Consider the following 19465-nt stretch of genomic DNA (forward strand, 5'->3'; position numbering starts at 1 on the left):
TATTGTTTGGAGATTGCCTTCAGTTCTGTGCATCTCTTAACCCTAGCCGGCGTTGTTGAAGCTGACAGTAAAAGGGAGGGAAACTCCCTTTTTCAATTCAATTAAAACGTCTTTACTGCTATTTTGAATGCAGATGAGCCCCTCAGCAATGAGGAAATTAGTATTTTATGGTGAAGCATTTATATAGTTTATTCTATATTTGAACCATAATAAATTACATCCATTTTTTACAAGAATTATAACTGACATGCTGTCAGAGCTGTACATGTACAGCCTTAGAAATATACATAATACTTTGAAAGCTGTCACATTCGGTATGGTTGTAAACATCACCCTGGGTTACTAAACTGTTATCTTTAGGTTTACTTCTTCGGATAAACCATGGGATCTTCACAAATTTGAACCAGAGGAAAATCAATTCTCCCTCAAACAGTTGCACAGTAGTTTACCACCCATGGTTAATTGCACAGCTTCATACTGGCTTGAGCTCCTGTCTGGCTGTGTTTGCAGAGTATCCTTGTTTAGTTTTTTTTCCTGCCTCTCATAGACTTTGTAGTGAAGGCTAGGGAAACACCACCCAATGTGACTTGGTGTCCTCACCCATCTTGGCATTTTTCTACCCAAAAACTCTACTATGTAGTATATTACATACTATACTAATAGTATACTATACATAGTATACTATGTAGTATATTGCAATGCTGTTTCTACTGTGTCACTTTCATAGACTTCCTTCAAATAGTCACTTTATAAAATACTATGCAGCCACTTAGGAAGTTGTATTCTTTAAAAAAAGAATAATGTTGAATCATTATAGGAATGTTTCTGGGGAATGACAGCCTTGTTACAGAATGGTGTGGAGGGAGTCAGATTCTGCAGGAGTACCACTGTTCTTCCTGTGTGCTTTAGGATTCTGAAATTATGGTTGGGCTGGATGATCATTATGGCCTTTTCCAACCTTAATGATTGTATGAAATAAAACTATGTGAAGTGGAGTCTATTTTATAGCTGAAATTTTTATTTTATTCATTTGTGTATGTTGCTTTGTACTTCTAAAGTGGGGCATCCAAATGGAAATTGAATATAACTGATGAAGTCTGCTTTGACCTTAAATGAGGAACATTTTAAATAGAACTGTGATTCAGCTGAAGAAAGATACGGTTTTCACCTGTCTCTTAAACAATTTGGCCAGAATCTTGCAATGAATTCTGTGCTTGCAAAAATCTGCCCTGAAACCCTTTGCTTCAGTGGAACTTCATCTATGGCAAGGCTCCTGCCTGACGCATTGAATGGGTGAGCAAGATTTATTAAACAGCCATTACTGAGGGGGGAAAAATGCTTTAGCAGCTACTACCATGCAGCATGTGAACCCAGGCTTTCTGTCCAGAGGGCAGCCCAAAGCACGTGGAACAGTGTACTGTTGTCTGGCTTCTGTTTGTTGGGTAGTTTCAAATGGGGAGTGGGAACTGACCCTACAGCACTGGCCAAATGAGGTGTTTGGAGCTGGCCGAAAACAAATTTGAGGCCCTGAAGGTCAAAAAAAAATGAGAAGCAATTGCCATGTGAGCTGAGCAGCAATGTGCTGGGTGAAGTTCAGGTCCCTGTGTCCCATCTTGGCTACCTCCGTCTCCTTTTGGGATGACCCTAAAGAGCCTGCTAATGCTACCAGCTAATGTCATTATTTTTCCACCTTGGGTGGTGTTAAGATCTACACCGGGGAAAGATCTCCGTGGATGGAGATGGATGCTTTTTCAACAAAGAGCACGAACGTATCTTTTAGTTCTTCCTAGCTCTATGCCGAAGGCTGTCAGGGTCCTGCTGTGACAGGCTCTGTCACACTCAGAGAGGAAGAGGTGCCCAGTCCCAAAAGCATCCACCACTGCACACAGAGTGACAGTATTGTTGCAGTTAATTTCCTCCTCTTTGATCCAACTAAATTCAGCATGCATTATCCTTCTGTTATTTATGTAAATGTTTAGATTAGGTAGTATTTTATTCTACGGTGAATGGCACCATAATCCTTCTTATTCTTTTCTTTTATCATAAATATTTAGTTTGTTTTTAGCTTGTGGGACTAAACAACATCATTTCATTACTGCAAAATCTTCCTCTTTTCTTCTCCTGCAAGCATCCCTGGTCCCCTGGCGGTAGTCTGCCTCCCAGAACATGCTAATATTGCTTGCATTACTGCAGGATTACCACAGTGAAGTATACACTTGGTATTATAATTCATAATGTTGCTTTAAAAGATTAACCACTCCCATGGCTGTCTGGTAATTACAGAGCAGAATTTTTTTTAACAAAGAACAGCATGCACAAAATGACTGGCAAGGAGGTAAGTGTTTGGAGCTTGCTTTGTTTTTCAACTTCAGTGAAAACCAGATGCAAAATTGATAAAGGAGAGCAAGAGTGGTTTTTAAGCTGAGATACTTCAGTATATTAGTAATTTAACAGATTTATATGAAGGAGATGGCACTGTCGGCCCCTGGAATGTCACAGAGTGATGCAGTTGGCAATTGCCAGCTCAGATGACTTCCACAAGCACATCCAAAATAATTAATAGACCTTCTGGATCTTCCCAGGGAAGAGAGTGTGCTGGTGAAAGAGTAATAGTTTAGCCTGTCAAGGTTCATTCTTTTTCAGAACGCCAGTCCTCCCTTGATGCCCTCTAATGGTGTTTTGAAACACCGAAAGGTTTTTGCACAAGCAACATGGCCCATTGTACTTCAGTTAAATGCATTTTGATGTTAGACATACGCTTGGTTCAAAAATACCAGCTACCTTCCCCTTCCTGAGGGGATCTCTAGGGAGGGTAGCCACATTGAGTTGAATTGGCCAAAAACACAATGGGTTCTTAATGCGATAAATGGATAGTGTGTAAAGTCACATTAATGTGTGGAAACTTGACCAGCCTTCATTGAGGGATCAGGAAACTGTTTAATTGCTGTGTGACAAGAGCATGTGTTTGTTTAATTGCCTGTTTGTGTTTATTGCAAAGCCTTGGGGAACATGGTAATTCGTCCCATTGTTATTTGAAAATGTGGGTCTGGCACCCAAATCGACAGCACACGACAGACACTGGTCTTGTACCAAGTGTTGTTTCATCAACATTTATCATGCTCCCATTTGGTGAGGATGGCAGCCCTTACAGCAGCAAAGGCAGGATTCTCCTTTCCAACCTTTCCTCACGTGGGCTTGTCCAGAGCTGACCACGCCGAGTGAAGGTTGGAAATTTTGTACTTAAATGAGGAGTCACTGCTGTCCATTGAATGAGAGTAGCATTTAAAGGCTGCTGAATGATAGAACAGCGTTTAAGGATTGTTCTGCCTTTCACAGCTGGAGGTGTAGTAGTTCTACACTCTTAGAGAAAACACCTAAAAGAGCTCAGCCTGAGGCAAAGTCTGCTGAAGGTGCCAGTGTCTTTCCATTCATTACACCGGCCTTTGATCAGGTGCTAATGTATGGCGATAGCTTTTTCTATACCTTTTCTGAATGGGGTTTTAGCACAGAGATGTTTTGTGCAGTAGGACTGCTGCAGTCCCGGGGATAGATCTGCTTTCTTGGCTGGAGATGACCAGAAGCGTTGATGGAGCAACGAGGCCTGACCCTGCATTAAAGCGTAGGATTCATTTTGCTGTGAATTTACATGGAAAGTCCCTGCCTAGCAATTATGTTAATGTTAAATATAAAGCTTCCTGAGAGCCTACTATTTCTTTTCTCCAGATTCTTGCCTTATTTTGGAAGGCAAGTTTTCCATCCAAGAGCACCAGCTGGAAATGCTTTCCTTCCTGTTTTCTCTAAATTAGCCGTTTTGAATGTTTTCTTGGTGAAGGAAGATAGAGAGTTGCTGATGATTAAGATTATAGCTGGCTTTCCAGCTCAGTATCCAGCACCATAGAATACATCTACTTCTGTAGATGGAGCCTAGGAATAGACGTATCAATATACATTACAGGCTTGTCATAACTCACTCATTTCCTATTTCAAACAGGAGGAAATATACTTGAACATATCTGTTGTATCTGTCAAGACTTCTCATTTGTCAAACTATTAGTGGTCCCTCTGTCAACATAAATAAATCTGTCCATAAATCTTGACAGGTATAATCATTTGTTGCGTTTGAAAGGCAAGTCTCTAACATTAGACCCCTTTTGATTCCTAACATGATTATCTTTAAAGAAAGACATTTCAGTTGCCTTCTGAATCTGGCCTCTGTCAAATGATTTCTCTGCTCTTGCTGAGTTATCTACTCTTACGAAGTAAGCAAAGGCATAATTCGTGCTGTCAAGTCTCTTGAAGACCACGCGAATCACTGGCACTGCAGAAGCTCTGCAGTCCTACCCCTCAAGCATTTATGCCTCTGTTTGTCAGACTGGGCTCCTGCTACGCTTCCTGCTCTTTACTGCTAGTTTTCTTATTCCTATACTGAGCCATTCTTTTGGCACCAGTTGGCCTTTCTTTACTTTTGGGAAGATATCAAAGGACGTTCTTTGAAGGTATTCCATCTGAAGCTGCTGATCTTCTCAGTGCTGTTGTTGTTGGCAAACAACCTGTGTCCATTCAAAGGAATTAAGCCTCCAAAATGGCTGTTTACACAGGGGATAGCATAACTTCAGATTGAATTCCAGAATACCAACTTGGGTTTCATGAACTCCCCTGCTGTTCTGTGGCACTCTGACTTGGGAATGGGCTGCCTGAGCAGCTCCAGGCTTCCAAGGCTCTCCAGAGAGATTCAAAAAGTGACATTGTTTGTGTGTTTCATGGCCTAACGCTAGTAATTCTGTCTGGTTGTTGCTGGCTATCCAGCATTCACCACCCTGGAACATGAAGTGGAGGTCTTTGGCCCGAGTTTAGCACACAGCTCTGGCTTGTGACCTAGAGGATGGGCAGTGCACAAGTGCCAGAAGATAGGCAGCACGTCCTCAGGTAGAATGGCTTCATAGCATACACCAACACATGAAAAAATCCAAAGTACAAACATACATGGAGAATGACTCAGGAGGTTTCTGGGCAGGGTGTGTGGCAAGCACAGAGAAAAGGCTGGATCCTGCTGGTACTTGGTACCTGAGCAACTGCAGTGTCTCAGGAGTGCCCAAATTACACAGCTGATGGAAATTAGCTGGTGAACACCAGAGGATCACAAGTCTAATGTTTCCCCATTGCTGCCTTCTAATAACATAGAGAGGAAATCTTAAGTGTTTCTCATGAAATGTATTTAAAGTTATTTCTTTCCCCTCTCACAGCTTTCCACTCCTTCAAATCATCTGTGGTTTGCCACAGCAAAGATTTTTAATTGACAGAATTTCAACTGGTACTCTAAGGAGACTCGTTACTTCACAAACTCTCCAGTTTCAGGGGACATGAATGCCACATGGGATATTTCCCACTGTCTTCACTGTATCTTCGCCACTGAAACTAATCTTTTTATGAGCTGCAAAAGAAGCACCTGTAACAAAAGCAGTTTTTTCAGAGGTGACCCCTTCTGCTCATGATCTTATACCTTGTCCAGTACATCCAAATGCAGTGCCATAATGCTTTGAGGAAGCAGCTATTAGCTAAGGTTCCTGTTTGAATCAGTTCTCAGTACAGTTGGTGATTAAACAGCCATTCTTTCCAAGTTAAGCCACAGTTTAGGATGTTCCACCAGAGCAGATAATATGCAAGAACCTACATAGGACATAGCCATTTGCCCTACCTAAGTAAGTAATAGTAAGAGGAAACTCAGACCTCCACTTCAAGACATGGAATCAAGGGAAGGATTTATTTAAATTTATGTATCATACCTGTTTTGGTCAAAGTACTTAGAATTATATAGTCAAGGAGGACAGTTGGCTGTAGCCTTGCTAACAGAACACATTAAAAAACACTTTAAGCCTCTTGATTTGTGGTATTTGTTGAAACTGAGGTGATAACAGCTTGCCTTTATGAGACTGCATGATCCTGGGCACATGCTTACAAACAATGTAAGTGTGTTTGTGTTTACACCAACACCTGCATGTGCTGATACCACTGGAGAGTCTGCAGGACTTGCAGTCTCCAAGTGAGAGCTTCTGGGCATCTGGATTATGGAGGCAGATGACCAAAGTTGCTTAAATCCCATGATTAATCTACAATACAGCCTCTTGCAGCTACCTATCTAATTATCTGTGCTTCCTGGGTAACCAGCACCCATGAGCTCTCACTTCCACTGTTTCCCCAGGCCAGGAAAGATGCTGGGCTCTGCAGCTTCCTTTTCTGTGGACTGTCAAGATGGCATTCCGTCAGGTAACTGCTGTCACCACCAACTGCAGAGCTCGTTGCATCTAGAGTATAATAGCACCTTCTGAGCCGCTTCTTTTATGCGTTATCCTACTTGGAAACAGAAGCTCATGTGCAAATTCCCTCTGTATTTTGTGCAGACTGGAACGTAAGCCAAATCTGAGCTGAATCGCCCCTTCCAAGAGCCAGCTGAATCAAAATCCCCTGATGTAGACATCCCCAAATTTTATGGGTGCAAAAGACGTCTTGATCCAAAATTTGCAGTTTGCTCCCATCTCTGCTTAAAACATAAAAATGTATGTTTTTAGGCAAAAAGGATATAAACATCTTGTTCATGTTTGAGCTGAGAATGTCTTTTTTCTGTAGGCTGTCAACACAACTTCAAATGCATGCAGCCTGTCCAATCTGACAGACAATTTGCATATTTGTGGAATACTAACGCCAAGTTACTGTATACATTTGTACATGAAAGCATCAGAAAATTTGGAGGATTAAAGGTGGAAATGTATCCCCCTCAGCCTCGATCAAAGATCAAGACAGCATGTCAATAGACAGCAGACCAATAGCTGCTGTTTTGCCATTTGGAATGACTTATCCCAAAATAATAAAATCCATGGTATTTCCTAGGATGTAAATAGCTGATGGTTTTACACATGCTAATTGCTGGAGCATTGTTTTAGTCACTTGAGAGTGTAATGTGGAATCTGATGCATTGTGTGAGCCCTCTGACACTGACTGTCTTCTTGTTCTGCATGCCTGGGATGCAGCTAGACCTCCAAGGACCTCCCCAGTGTAAATGTCTCTGTCTAGGTCTGCACCTTCCTCAGGTCCTGGAAGGTCCTTGCACTCCAGAAGGAGGTGCTTGCCCTGTACAAAAGTGACTTAGTTTGCAATGAAATTGGTGCCTGGAAGAGCAGCAGCAGGCAGTCAACAGTTTGCCATGGGAAGATACTTGCTTGTCTGCATGCATCCAGGTACATTCTGTAGCCTGGCTCCAGCCGCACTGTTTTGAAAATGGAGTCTTTGAGCCTTAAAAAGAAAATGTGCTCAAGAACAGTTTTGCGTCATTCTACATAAGGATCAAAACCTGATATTTGTTTTAATTTTACTGAAAAGTAACCTCAGTTAGATATTCTATATTGGCCAATGGATATAACTTAGGATCAGGTATTGGCAGCACAGGACAGAAAAAGCAGGAGCTAGTCAAATCTTTCCTCCGGTCTTTGATCCAAAACATGAATATTGCTTTGACTCCGAAAGGGTTTGGCCAGTCTTTTTCTGAGATGGTTGCACATCTCTGCATTCTCTGGCTGGGGGAAGTGGAAGTGGCAAAGCCTCGGATACCTGGGAACCAAGAGCGGAAAACTTTCCTGGAAACTCCTCATGGAGTAACAAAACTCCCGGGCCAGGCTCCAGGCTGAGCGGTTGCAAACAGTCAGCCAAATGGAACCCTCAGATCTGTCAAGATGCAGCCATTGCTTACAGAAGAGGACTGGGAGTTTGTACGAGTTGAACACCCAAATCCCCTTAATCTCCATGGGATTTTGCCTCCTCCTTCTCGTACTCTAAAACCATATCTGTTCTCATCAAATATTTTGAAGACTTCACACAGCACTCTATGGGTGCGCCTCTCCAGTTCACCAAAACTACAGAAGTACCAGATTCTAGCCATGTCTGCACACACCTACCCCAAGAAGCTCCAGTTTATGCTGAAACTCTCAGCCACACAAAGCCCTGTGCTGCCACAATACAGGTCTAGTTTAGGTATTCCAGGCTGAAAACTTCAGTCTTAATGTATTCTGAAAAGTGTGTTGTTCTGGAGCACGTTACTCCAACCAAGACACCTTTCTACTGGGAGCAGCTTTACAGAGCCAGTCTCTGCTTGGATGCCCATTCCAACAGGGATCTGACAATTCACATGTAGGAAAAGTCCTCTCATGCATTCACAGTTTTAGGTGACCTCCATATATTTGTTTAAAAAATAATTAGGTTTGCTTAACTCTTGTACTGTTGCATTTTCTTTCTCTCCACCCCCCCTCCCCCCCTTCCCAAAGTAGCTTTTCCTGTAGCTCTCTCAGGCCAGCACAATGCTGGCTTTTAAAAGTGATTTGTCTGTTACCAGGCAGTTTTAAACTTTTACTTCCTAAGTCCTTACAAACCAGAAATACAAGGAGACTAAAAAAATCTCCTGGGGATTGTTTTTATAGTAACAGTGAAAGCTTAAAATGTTGCAGCAGCAGCCAAATTATTTTTCTTTGAGTGGAAACAATACCAACAACTGGAGTCTACATACAGAACAGTTTAAAGCTACCCATAAAAATGACTAACAAATGAGTGCTACATTTCTTTTTATCATTTACTCTTTATAAAAAGTGACAGTTTGAAGGCTACTAATTTGGCAAGTTATTTCCCCTCTGTAGTCATGGTGGTTCAGTAATTAAAGGTTATATAAAACATGGATGTATACATATCAGTAGAGTCTAACAGTTCTGTGTGTTAGAGGAGATAGTTTGGTTTTCTCACTTACTACTGGAAAAAAAAATAGGTAGATGTGTGCAAAACATAGCCACAGGGCCAAGTTTGATTTCAGATTAAAAATAAATAAGCACAGAATTCTCTCATGACTGAAGTCTGAGTCCTATTTACTTTCTGTAACACTCCAAAATTGTTTAGAATGAGGACTTGCAGTGATGTATAGTTTCCTGAAGGCATAGAAGAATATTTTCCTCCCATGACTAAACAAATGGCTTCTTGAGCACAATTGAAATGAAACATTTAAAGTATTATTAATTACTAATGATAATTGTTGAGGCTATTTTAAAAGTCATATGATCTCCTCAGGTAAATAATTACTTCTTAAAATCTATTATTAAAAATGGTACACACTGGCACCTAAGCATCCCCATCGTTCTTGAAAGTGGGGCTAGCATTCCTAAGTGACTTAGGCCAGTTTTGAAGTCATTGTCTGGTATATCATCATTAATTGACTGGCATTTGCCCTTCCTGTACCTGTAAGTAATAGAAAAAAAAAAAAAGATATGTATGAATGTCTATACCATTCCTTCTGAAAGAGCTAAAAACACAGTACTTGGTTTAGTCAACATAAAGTCAAAGCAATTCTGCCAAAATAAGACTAACTAGAACTTAGCTCAACTAGCTAAAATACAAGAATTTAAAGCTGCATTACAGCAAAATGCTTGAAGAGAGACTTGCAGAAGTAATTGGTCCAATTCTGTCTCTACAGGAAAATGTGGCTGGGCTCACAGAGCTGGGCCTGGTGTAACATTGGGTAGGTGCACCCAGTGCGTCCCTTTGGGAGATGTAGTGCAGGAGAGCTGGCTGCAGTTATGTTGGTAACAACTATTTTACCTGCCCAAATGAGATACTAAAGACAGGGACAAATCTGGTTATGTGAATGTATTCTGAATTTGGTCATTTGTCCTCCAAACTCAGTGGAGGAAGGCTGTTTGGGTCCAATCACATTTCAGCTGTTCATTTGGCCTTTGTGAAGTCCCATAGAAAAATACTCTACTATCTGAAGCCTTCCCAAAGCCCACATTAATCAAAAGTTACAGACCAATCTGTATCAGTACTCACCATGAGGGACTAAGGGTCCTGGTCCATAACACTGAAATTAAACAGATAACTTTCCAAGCCAAAACTGGTCTTCGTGCTGAGCTCTTGTTAAAACGACCACCAATACCATAAGAAAACATGTAATGCTATAATGGGACAAAAAGTACCACAATAATAGCAGGGTGGCAAAGTCATTTGCTACAGCAAATGAGAACAAGCCCAAATGCAGCAGCTACAGATGTGGAAGGGAATAAAAGAAAAAGAGCTACTTACCTTTGGAAGGACTCCAGTAAGCAGAAATTACAAGCAAGAGATACCCTCACCTTCACTACCAACCCTTAAATGAGGGCTGGGAAGGGGTGGATCCTGGCTCCACCCCTTCCATCACTCAGGTACATTGCATGCACCTGAGCTCCCCTGGGTTGGCCCTGCTTTCTCACCTGGTACTCAATCACTCGTTCAGGCCATGACTTAGCATTTCTGCTACAAAATCCATTCCAGTGTATATAGAACATAGTGGAATAATAACATCTCATTTGATTATACAAAGTCGTTTTTTCCTTAGTGTTTTAGTTCTCAAAATTCCCAGAATACACTACATTGAAACTGTTCACTTGAGAAATTAAGTACCGTATGTGATAAGACAGTCATGTGAAATTTTTAAGCTGTCATTAAAAACGATTATAATTAGGACAAACTATATGAAAATGCTTTAAAATTGAGACCCTGGTGAATTAAAAATTAAGGGGTATATTATGTATTATCATGTTGAAGGGCAGGGATTTACGCGTGTAACTCCCATTAACACTAATGTGAGTTGCCTTCGCAAATCCCCACGCGTTGTGCTGAGCATCGCCCCGTTTGTTTGTGCTGAACAGCCTCAGCTTTTGCGATGCTCCAGCACAGTGACTGTAGAGGAGGAGCATGACAACACAGCAGAAGTTTAAAGCATTTTCCTTACTGACAAGGAGCCCATCTCGTGCTTTTGTCATCTCATCTGCTCCTTTTTACACCCTTGGATTTGGCGCTATCAATACACTAAGGTAAGCTCAACCATCTGTAACTTGGGATTTGCTGAAATTCTACTACTAGCCCTCAGTAGAAGCACCCTGTCCTACCCCTTTATAAATGAATTTCTGCCACTTAAAATTTGTTAAAAGAATGGTCGTATTACCACGCTATAGCTTAGGGGGGAAAAAAGAAGAGAAAAAAAGCAACCAACAAACCGCAACTCGTACCTTTCCACCACATTACAAAGTCGTAATTACACTAATGCACTATATTCTTTACAACAGATTTCCCCCGGGGCGAAATAAATAAATCTAAATAAAATAGATACGGTTAGAGTCAGTACGTCTCCTATTTTATTAATTAGCACCTGAGCAAAACGCTTTTCCCCGCTCTTGCCAAGCAAGAAAAAAAGCACTGATGAATTTTCAGGCTAAGCAATGGAAGCCAGGTTTATTTCTTTATTGGTACCTGTGGATTCTGTTGTATTGCTTGTTAACAGATGCAAGTGGGCAATATAACTATTACATCAGGCAATAATACAGAAACCCAGGCAGTTTCCAAGCAACAGCCCAGCGCTGATTCTTGCCAGCTCTTCTCTAGGATTCCCTCAGACACTGTGAGCGGAGTTGGACAATATAGTCTAATTTTGAGAAAGGAAGAAAGCATGAAACTGGTGATTTTCAAAATCATATTTTTGCAGATTTCTTACAAAATCAAAAGAGCTAAAATTGAAAACTGTCAGAAGCATTTCAGCTCAAGAGCTGCGTAAACTTTTCTATTGTTCAGGCAGCTAAACAGACACAGCTATTTTGCTTCGTATCTTGCCCACAAAAATATCAAATAATACAGAACATAACAACAGAGCTGCTTTAGCTCATTGGACTGAAACTGGATGTTGTGGTGTTGCCTTTTGCAGACTCTTTCAACAGTTTTGCCTAAAAGTAAAGCACTTTTCATCAGTTCTGTCTGAATTCCCTGGTCATAAATCATCCTGTTTAAGCCATAGGATGTGTGCATGCCTGCATGTGTGTATACAAGATAAAAGCATATTCCAAAGCAAGGTTGCTTTCAGATGTCACTAGCTGATAGTTTCTTAGCCTACGTGTCACACTGTAGAAAGGACATCTGCTTTACATATAACGAGGGATTTGATGGAGCAGCAAAGCTGGGATCTCTTTCAGCATCCATAACTTTCCTCGTAATGGACCAACCCAAGCTTGGGCTCTTTCTCACTGTTTGGAGAACACAGTTTCCACACTTTGGTGTCCATTACGGCACTCAGTGCCAGGCTCAGGTTTTGAGCCAAACTTCGATGAAGGAAGCCCTTTTATCTCAGTATAAATAATGTCCCTTCAGAAAACTGTTTATATTTAGGATAAATAAGAAGAGACATACATGCACACACTCACACTTACGGGCCCAAATGCATACACTTTCAGGAGCACAAACATAGACAAACAAGAAGAAAATATTGTAAGCCAGATGTTTCCTGGCTTGGAATGCTCCATCACTTTCCATACACCGTGTAAGGTTCTGATCTGCCGAGGGAGCAGAAGTCTGACACAGGAACCTGCAGTGCTAACAGCTTCACCTCGCTGCAGGGGGAGGAAGCGGAGATTTTCTTCATTGGTTAGGTTCAATTTTGGCAGGGGGATGAGGGAAAAAATTTGAACGGATATTTCCAAAACAGAATTCTCTGAGATGTTATTAGCTGAAACATTCCCCTCTTTGGCAAAATAATAATAATAATAATAATAATGAAAAAATAAAGAGTTAAGAGTGAGATGGAGGTGGCAGAGCGGTAGGGATGTGTGTGTGGCTGACAGGCTCCCGGATGGGGCAGTGTTGCAATTCCACATTCTTTCTCTTTCTCTCTCGAGCTGTTCCAGTTCTCAGGTGTTAGATATTTTTCAAACTAGCAATAAAACATGCTCTAAGAATTGGACGTTTTTGGCTCCCTTAGAGGGGAAGACAAACATACACCTCAATGAAAACCTTATTTTCTATTAGAAACCAGTTTTGGTGAAACAAAGTCACTCAACCGTACAACTCCATCCACAAAATTTCTGTTTCCATCCGCTCCTCCTTCCCTTCCCCTCCCCAGCTCCAAGCCATTCTCTGCCTGGCTGATATATGTTGACATGAGAATTAAATCACTAAGAAGTATGAATGCTTTTGCTTTAACAGAAAGCCAGGTTACTATTCCTAGCATGGAAAGTTAAATGAAATCATGCTGTGAGTGAATTCCTATTGATTTCTTCAGGATTGATCAAAAACATTTGTCAAACTTTTGTTTTCTTTCTGTCCTACATCTCCTTTAGACACGTAGTTAAACATACTAAGGAACGTTTACATTTTAAAAACGTGTTCTAAGGTCTTTATATAAACATACATGTAATAAAAGTGACTGGTGATTTATATTATCTATATACATTCAGATATTTTATTTTCTAAGCCAAGGTTTTAAAAAATAGGTGCCTAAATTCAGACACCTAAGCCTATGTTTACAGTCTTCGGTTGCCTGATTCTCAAGCATGTTAGTACCCAGAAACTGTCCTTCTGTTAACTGTGGGAGCCTGGAAATTTAGACAAAAAAAACTACATTGGGCTGCTTTTTGTCTATTAAAATCAGAAGAGGAAAACTAAGGAAAATTATAAACACCCATAAGATGTAAAGGCAAAAATAAAACTATAAATCCACCGTGTTTTCCTCCATTTAATTGAAGAAAATGAGTTGTGCTGATATAAGGCACATGAGTACAACCCAGCAGATTTATGCCTGCTGACTGTTAGCACTGAATTTGACCTAAAGCCCTCCTCCAAAGCATTTTGTCCATTCTTCTTTAGGTTCACACCGAGGCCTCCAGTTTCAGCAATGTGGGCGCCTATGCACCTAACTTATATGCATATTCATGGGGGCTGCATATGGAAACGGAGCAGCCATGCCAGCACTTTTACAGCTAGCAGGCTGTTTGTGTGTGCAGGCCTCTGAGGTTGCGTGCCATGGGGGTAATGGGGCACGTAAATCTGTTGGGCAGTCACACACACATCTATAACGTGTACAGCTGCACAAATGCTTTTTTTTTTTTTTACAATCAGAGGAATCAGATGAGAAAGGCTGAAACTTCAGGCAGCTGAACTTTGAAATAGTCATAGTGATAGAAAAAAACCTAAAAAAGTGATTTGGGATGTAGAAATTATGTGATTCAGCTTTCAGAACCTGCCCATGCATCCCACTGATAAACACAGGGCGCTTCAGTTGAGGTACTGTTGGATTTGTGTTTCTAATTACAAGCAAATCCCTTTTGAAGGCAGTAAACATAAACCAATGCTGTTCCAAAATCTGAAGGGAGAAAAACCTAATATATGTATTAAAAAAAAAAAACAAACCAGAAGGCAATAAATACATAGCAAGAAAAAGTTACTGGTGCAGCTGTGTAAATAACATGAACAATGTCAAAGAGTAAAAGGAAACTGCTAGAGCCACTTGGGATGAGGAGGGGGTCTACAACCACTGATTGCTCTGACTGGGTTCTGCCTGTTGTTGTGGCCTGGGTTTTTCTGCAAGCTACGGGTCTCCCTTAGAAGACACTTTCAAGAAAGACAGAGGAAGAGAAGGAATGAGGTTTGGCTGCAGGCTTGGCCAACCGCACCACTTGTCCATGGAAAAGCTCTGAACCTCAAGCAGCAAGCTCCTTCTGCACCAGGAGATCCAACCGCAGGAGCCAGCAATTTGAGGGATCCTGGGGCAGGGATGTGGGGCACTGCACCCACAGGGTGATCCTCCCTTCTTCACCTGAAGTTTGTCATTTTTCCAGTTCTTGAAGATGAGCTAGGATCAGCTGAGAAGGAAAACCTGATGTGTGTGTTTCTGTTGCTGTTAGAAGTTAAAGGTAGTAAGAAATATAAAATTCCCTGTTTTAGACCAACTAGAAATCTCTTGCTTGGAAGCATAAGAATTTAAATTACATATTTTTTTTCAATTTTACTGAAAAATATGGGGCTAGGGAGAAATTATTAGCTGAATCCTTGTGATTACTGTTAGTAGAATCCTAATGATTACTATTTGTCAGGGGCAATCCTCACATTTTGAATGAACATAGGACTTCAGAAAGGAGCCAGTAATGCTCCCTCTGGACAGGAGCTCCACACCTCTCTGCAGAGAGCCATTGCTGTTCTGCAGACACCATCTGATCACCACAGACAACAGAGAAGCTTCGGGGGCTCAGGAATTTCCCATAGACTTACTTCAACACTTGATATTGTGTGCTATGTACAGGAGATTGGATTTTCATAATGCTCATACTAGTCCAAATGTTAACTGAATCAAGACCTCAGCAACTCATTTCCCGTTAGTACAAGAGCAGTCACCTTACTGAGAGTGACCCAAATTGTATATGGGCTGAGCACAGAAGATATGGAAAGGTTAGAGAAGTCCTTACTGGAAACTGGAAATGTTTTGCTGTCCTGCTGCAGTTATGCCAGTTGCTGGGATGTGCTAACACCCCTAACCCTGTTGGCTCAAGACTGTGAGAGTGTTTCTCACCCATGGGACTGACTTGGGCTGGCACCCAGCCACCACTCTGCTGTAGATCTGCTGGACCTGGTGAAGAACAATCTGAAAGAATTCCCTTTGCGACCGTATGCAAAGTAGGAAGTCACTACTGAGTGCACATGGGCCAGATCCAAAATCAGTTCAGTGCTGTGGGAATTTTTGCCCTGGCTGTGATGGGCTTTACTGCAGCCCATGGACTTTGACTTTGACATCCCGTGCAGCTGAGCAGTCATTATTATTATTTTTTTTAGTAAATTAATTGTCTTATAACTGTGAAATCACCTCCAGAACTTCTTTGTGTAGGTGGCATGAACTGAAGAAGGTACAGGCAAACAAGGCAGAATTGAGGTCACCTACAAGGAAAGTCAGAGGCCAGAACAGAAAGAGCAAGTCTGAAGGACTGAATATTGCGAGGTGCAGAAGTTGTAGGAATGAGGCAAAGCTCAGACTGTGTTCCAGTGTATTCCTCATTCTCCTTAGAACATTCCATACACTGACAGAACTGTTGTCATCCTGGTATCTTCCCTTTTGCTACCTTAATTTTTAGAATATATTGTTCTAATAGCTATGTGACTGTGTTTGTGTGCATGAAAACAAGCAACAAGTCATTATTTTCTGAAGTGAAATCTATCTATCTTCTATCTAGATGCATATAATATCACATAAAGTGTGAGAATGTAAGTAGAGGTCTGTTCAACAGGGCAACGGTGGTCTCAGATAACTCAGGCTGTAACTAAATTCTGCTGCTCCAAATTACTGCCCCATCCTGCAGCAAGAAGCCCTGGAAGACTTTCAAGAAGATAAAGCACCTCCGTGTAGTTTTCACCTGCTAATAGCATTTCTATCATTGCAAGATCTGGCAAGAGAGTCAAACACCACGTTTTCCCAAATGTATGTAAAGCACGCAGAGCTGACGGAAAGATTAACAAGTTTTCTGCAGAAGGGGTGAACGTCTGCTGGGGTGAGGAGAGCCTTTGCTGGTGTGCCACTTTAAATGCTTATGAACTCTGTAATAGGTGCAGTGCTTTTGCTCAACAGCTACAATTTTTTCATTGTGCCTCTTTTGTTGAGTTCAGATAAAAGCACTTCATCGTCAACAAATCTAATATCTGCTCTTGTCCCACTTGAAAGGGTCAAATGAAATTTCCCACCAGAGAACAAAAAACCTGGAGCTGCCTGGTGACTTTGGGTGGCAACGCTCCAAGAGGGAGGGGAGGGGAGGTGGTTTCCCCAGTGCCTCGGTGGGGTGAGGATGTCAAGAAGCAGTAAAAGTGCTCTGCAGGCTCAAGCAGTGAGAGGGGGGATTACAGGGCAGCCAGAGCTGAGAAATCAGCTCCTTCCTGAGCTGCTGGGGAGATCCTGCCCTCCCCTTCAAGGGACTGGAGAAAGCTGCTTGGGGCTCTGGTGGAGAAGGATTCAAAACAGGGTCACTCAGGCTGGCATGGAAGCCTGCTACAGAGAATGGTGAGCTGCTCTGCTGACTTCATGGCTGTGAGCAGCATTTCCAACATAGGTGGCTCTGCTGAGAGTGAAGGTTCAGGAAGCTGGAAAGGAGAGATGAGCTCCTCTCTTCAGTCATGCATTGACCAGGATGCTGACTAGACACTCTGTGCCATACTGACAGAAGGACTTTAAAGGAGCTCACTTTTACAATAATAGACACCAAGCCATTGTAAAATTATACGTCTGCATCTTCTGCAGTGTCAGCATATGTCATTGTGACAAAGTCATGTCAGTCCTTTGCACCTAACGCAGAGTCCATAGGTATCAAAGAAATGCATATTTAGCACGTTGATGCATGCACGGCAGTGATTGTTAATATTTCCCTAGATCTTATCTTCTGCTCTAATGAGGCACGCGTGCCCACTTTCTGGTAGGTTATACTTGGCATGATCTCTAAAGCCTCTGCACTGTCAGTGAAAGACATTCTTATTTGTGTTGTATTAATGTTGCTGCTCCTGTTACTGCAGAGGCAATTGCTCTTCCACTGTAGAAAAGAAGTTATCCTGAGAGCAGCAGGGCCAGTCCCTCCTGGAGGCTGCAGCCCAGCTCACCAGCTGGACATTCCTTGCACAATTCCTTATTCCTGGCACCTTCTTACATCCCTTCCTCATCTGAGGTGAAAACCAATAGAGAAGTTAGAAGTCAGGCAAGAACAGAAACAAGACCATTTTAATCTTTACCAAGCTAATGGGTAACTGTGAGCTCTTCTTTGCGTTATTTGCACTGGCCATGGAAGAATGACACCTAGAGAGGTGCTGCTCTGTAAGCATGGAGTGAGCACAGGGGGTGGGAAGCTAAGGCATAAAGAAAGAGGCACCATAATGAAAGACCATGGAGCAGCCCATCACTAACACCCTCTTCTCATATCAGCAATTGGACTCAGTTATGAGAATAAAAGGGACGTTGGCTGCGAATGACTTAGGGCAGCATAAATATGTATTATGAATTTTAGGCTCAGACATAATTAAATGCCATTTGTCAGATCTCCGCTTGTTTTTCATCTCATTTGAGTTTTGCAGAATGAATTAACTAACAAATGTGCCTCCGATTCTTCCATAACAAATCATTTCTCAGAATGGTTGCCTCCAAGCAGCAGCGAGAGAGTGACTGGGGGAGTGACCTTGTGCCGTGGAGTTGTCACGTTCCAGCAGAGCCCTGAGTGGCAATGACAGGCGCAGTAATGGGGAGCCCGGAGTGGCCTGGCAGGCTTGTTGATAACTTGTTAATTTATTTAGTGCAGTGGTGCAGAGGTGATGATCTGGAGGAAAGGGTGGGGTGGGCTGAGCCTCAGGCTTTGCATATGCAAATATTCTGGTTTTGAGAAAATAAAAAAGTTCTCGTGCATTGTCTTGGGATGTGGTTGGTGACAGGTGCCACTGGCGAGTGAAAAGGCAGATGTTTGTATCCATGCAGATTTACTGAGAACAGATGCAGGAAATACACATCAGTGTGTGCACGGTTTGGGTAAGAGTGATAAATGCTCCTCTTCTGGGCTTGTGGGAGCCCACCTAGGGCACCAGGTACCTGTCACTGTGATCTGAGTCACAGGGTGAGGAGCAAATGGTCCACTTGCCTACAATAGGACAAAGGGAGAAAGAGCTGCAAAGTTATCCTTTCGTTGCAATTCAACTGTATCTTGAATAATCATCTTATTCTGTTCCCTATAAATGTCTTTTTATGCTCATCAAACTATTACAGTAAAAGTAAGGACTCACTAGCTATGACTTAGCTCTAGGTTCAGAAGTGTTCCGGAATTTGTAGGTGATGCATATTTTAAAGGATCCGATGTCACCTTCAAGTGACAAGCTCCTTCCAGAAACCACATCTATTATTAATGGCACAAAACAGATACCCAAAAGTCAAAACATTCATTTTCTGTTTGGACAGCCCCACGTGTTGTTCCTAGCAGGCCTCCTACAGCTGCGTTCTTCATGCTGCTTAGTTCACAGGTTTTGGAAAGTTGTTCATCATGTCAGGTTAATGAAAATATGGAACAAATGCTCCAAAGAGAGCTGGAAAGCAACACCGAGCTCAGACTGGTAAGTCAAAGAAATAGACTTGACAAGATGTGTCCTTCTGTGTCGCTTTGGAGACTTTATCCTTAAAATACCTTAGAGAAGATGGGGTAGAAACTATTTAACAAATAGTCTGCTGTCATTTGAAAAACAAAACCAGATGGTGGTGTTAATGCATCCAGTGACATAAACACAATGCCATGTGTCTGCGGGAAAAACAATAACCCCCACACAGCACAGTCCTGCAAACCTGAAGGCAAATACTCCCAGGAGTTGTCTTATGAAGAGGAGGAAAGCAAGAATACCCTGTGGCCTCAACTATCAACACTAGCATTGGATGCAAACATTGCATATCAATGATGAGCACTACCAACCCCGTGGCAAGTTGGGAAGAAGTAGATATGCCCCTCCTGCTGCAAGGGAAGGCGTCCTGCAGGCTCTCTGCCTTGAGCCCAGAGTTGCGGTCACACTGTCCGCGTGCACACCCTTGTTTTATTTAGCCTCACACGTATTGCTGCGGTTGAGCTGTGTCCCACAGCTTCTGGAG

The 19465-nt window shown here is 42.0% G+C and overlaps 1 long non-coding RNA gene across 1 annotated transcript in view; it reads left to right on the forward strand.

The window, feature by feature from the left end:
* The window catches only part of LOC101748427, a 155847-nt gene that overhangs the window by 107837 nt on the left and 28545 nt on the right, over positions 1-19465 (forward strand). The gene's annotated exons all lie outside the window — the stretch shown is intronic.

The sequence above is a fragment of the Gallus gallus genome, chromosome 12 (assembly GCF_016699485.2).
Source record: "Gallus gallus isolate bGalGal1 chromosome 12, bGalGal1.mat.broiler.GRCg7b, whole genome shotgun sequence".
Lineage (NCBI taxonomy): Eukaryota > Metazoa > Chordata > Aves > Galliformes > Phasianidae > Gallus > Gallus gallus.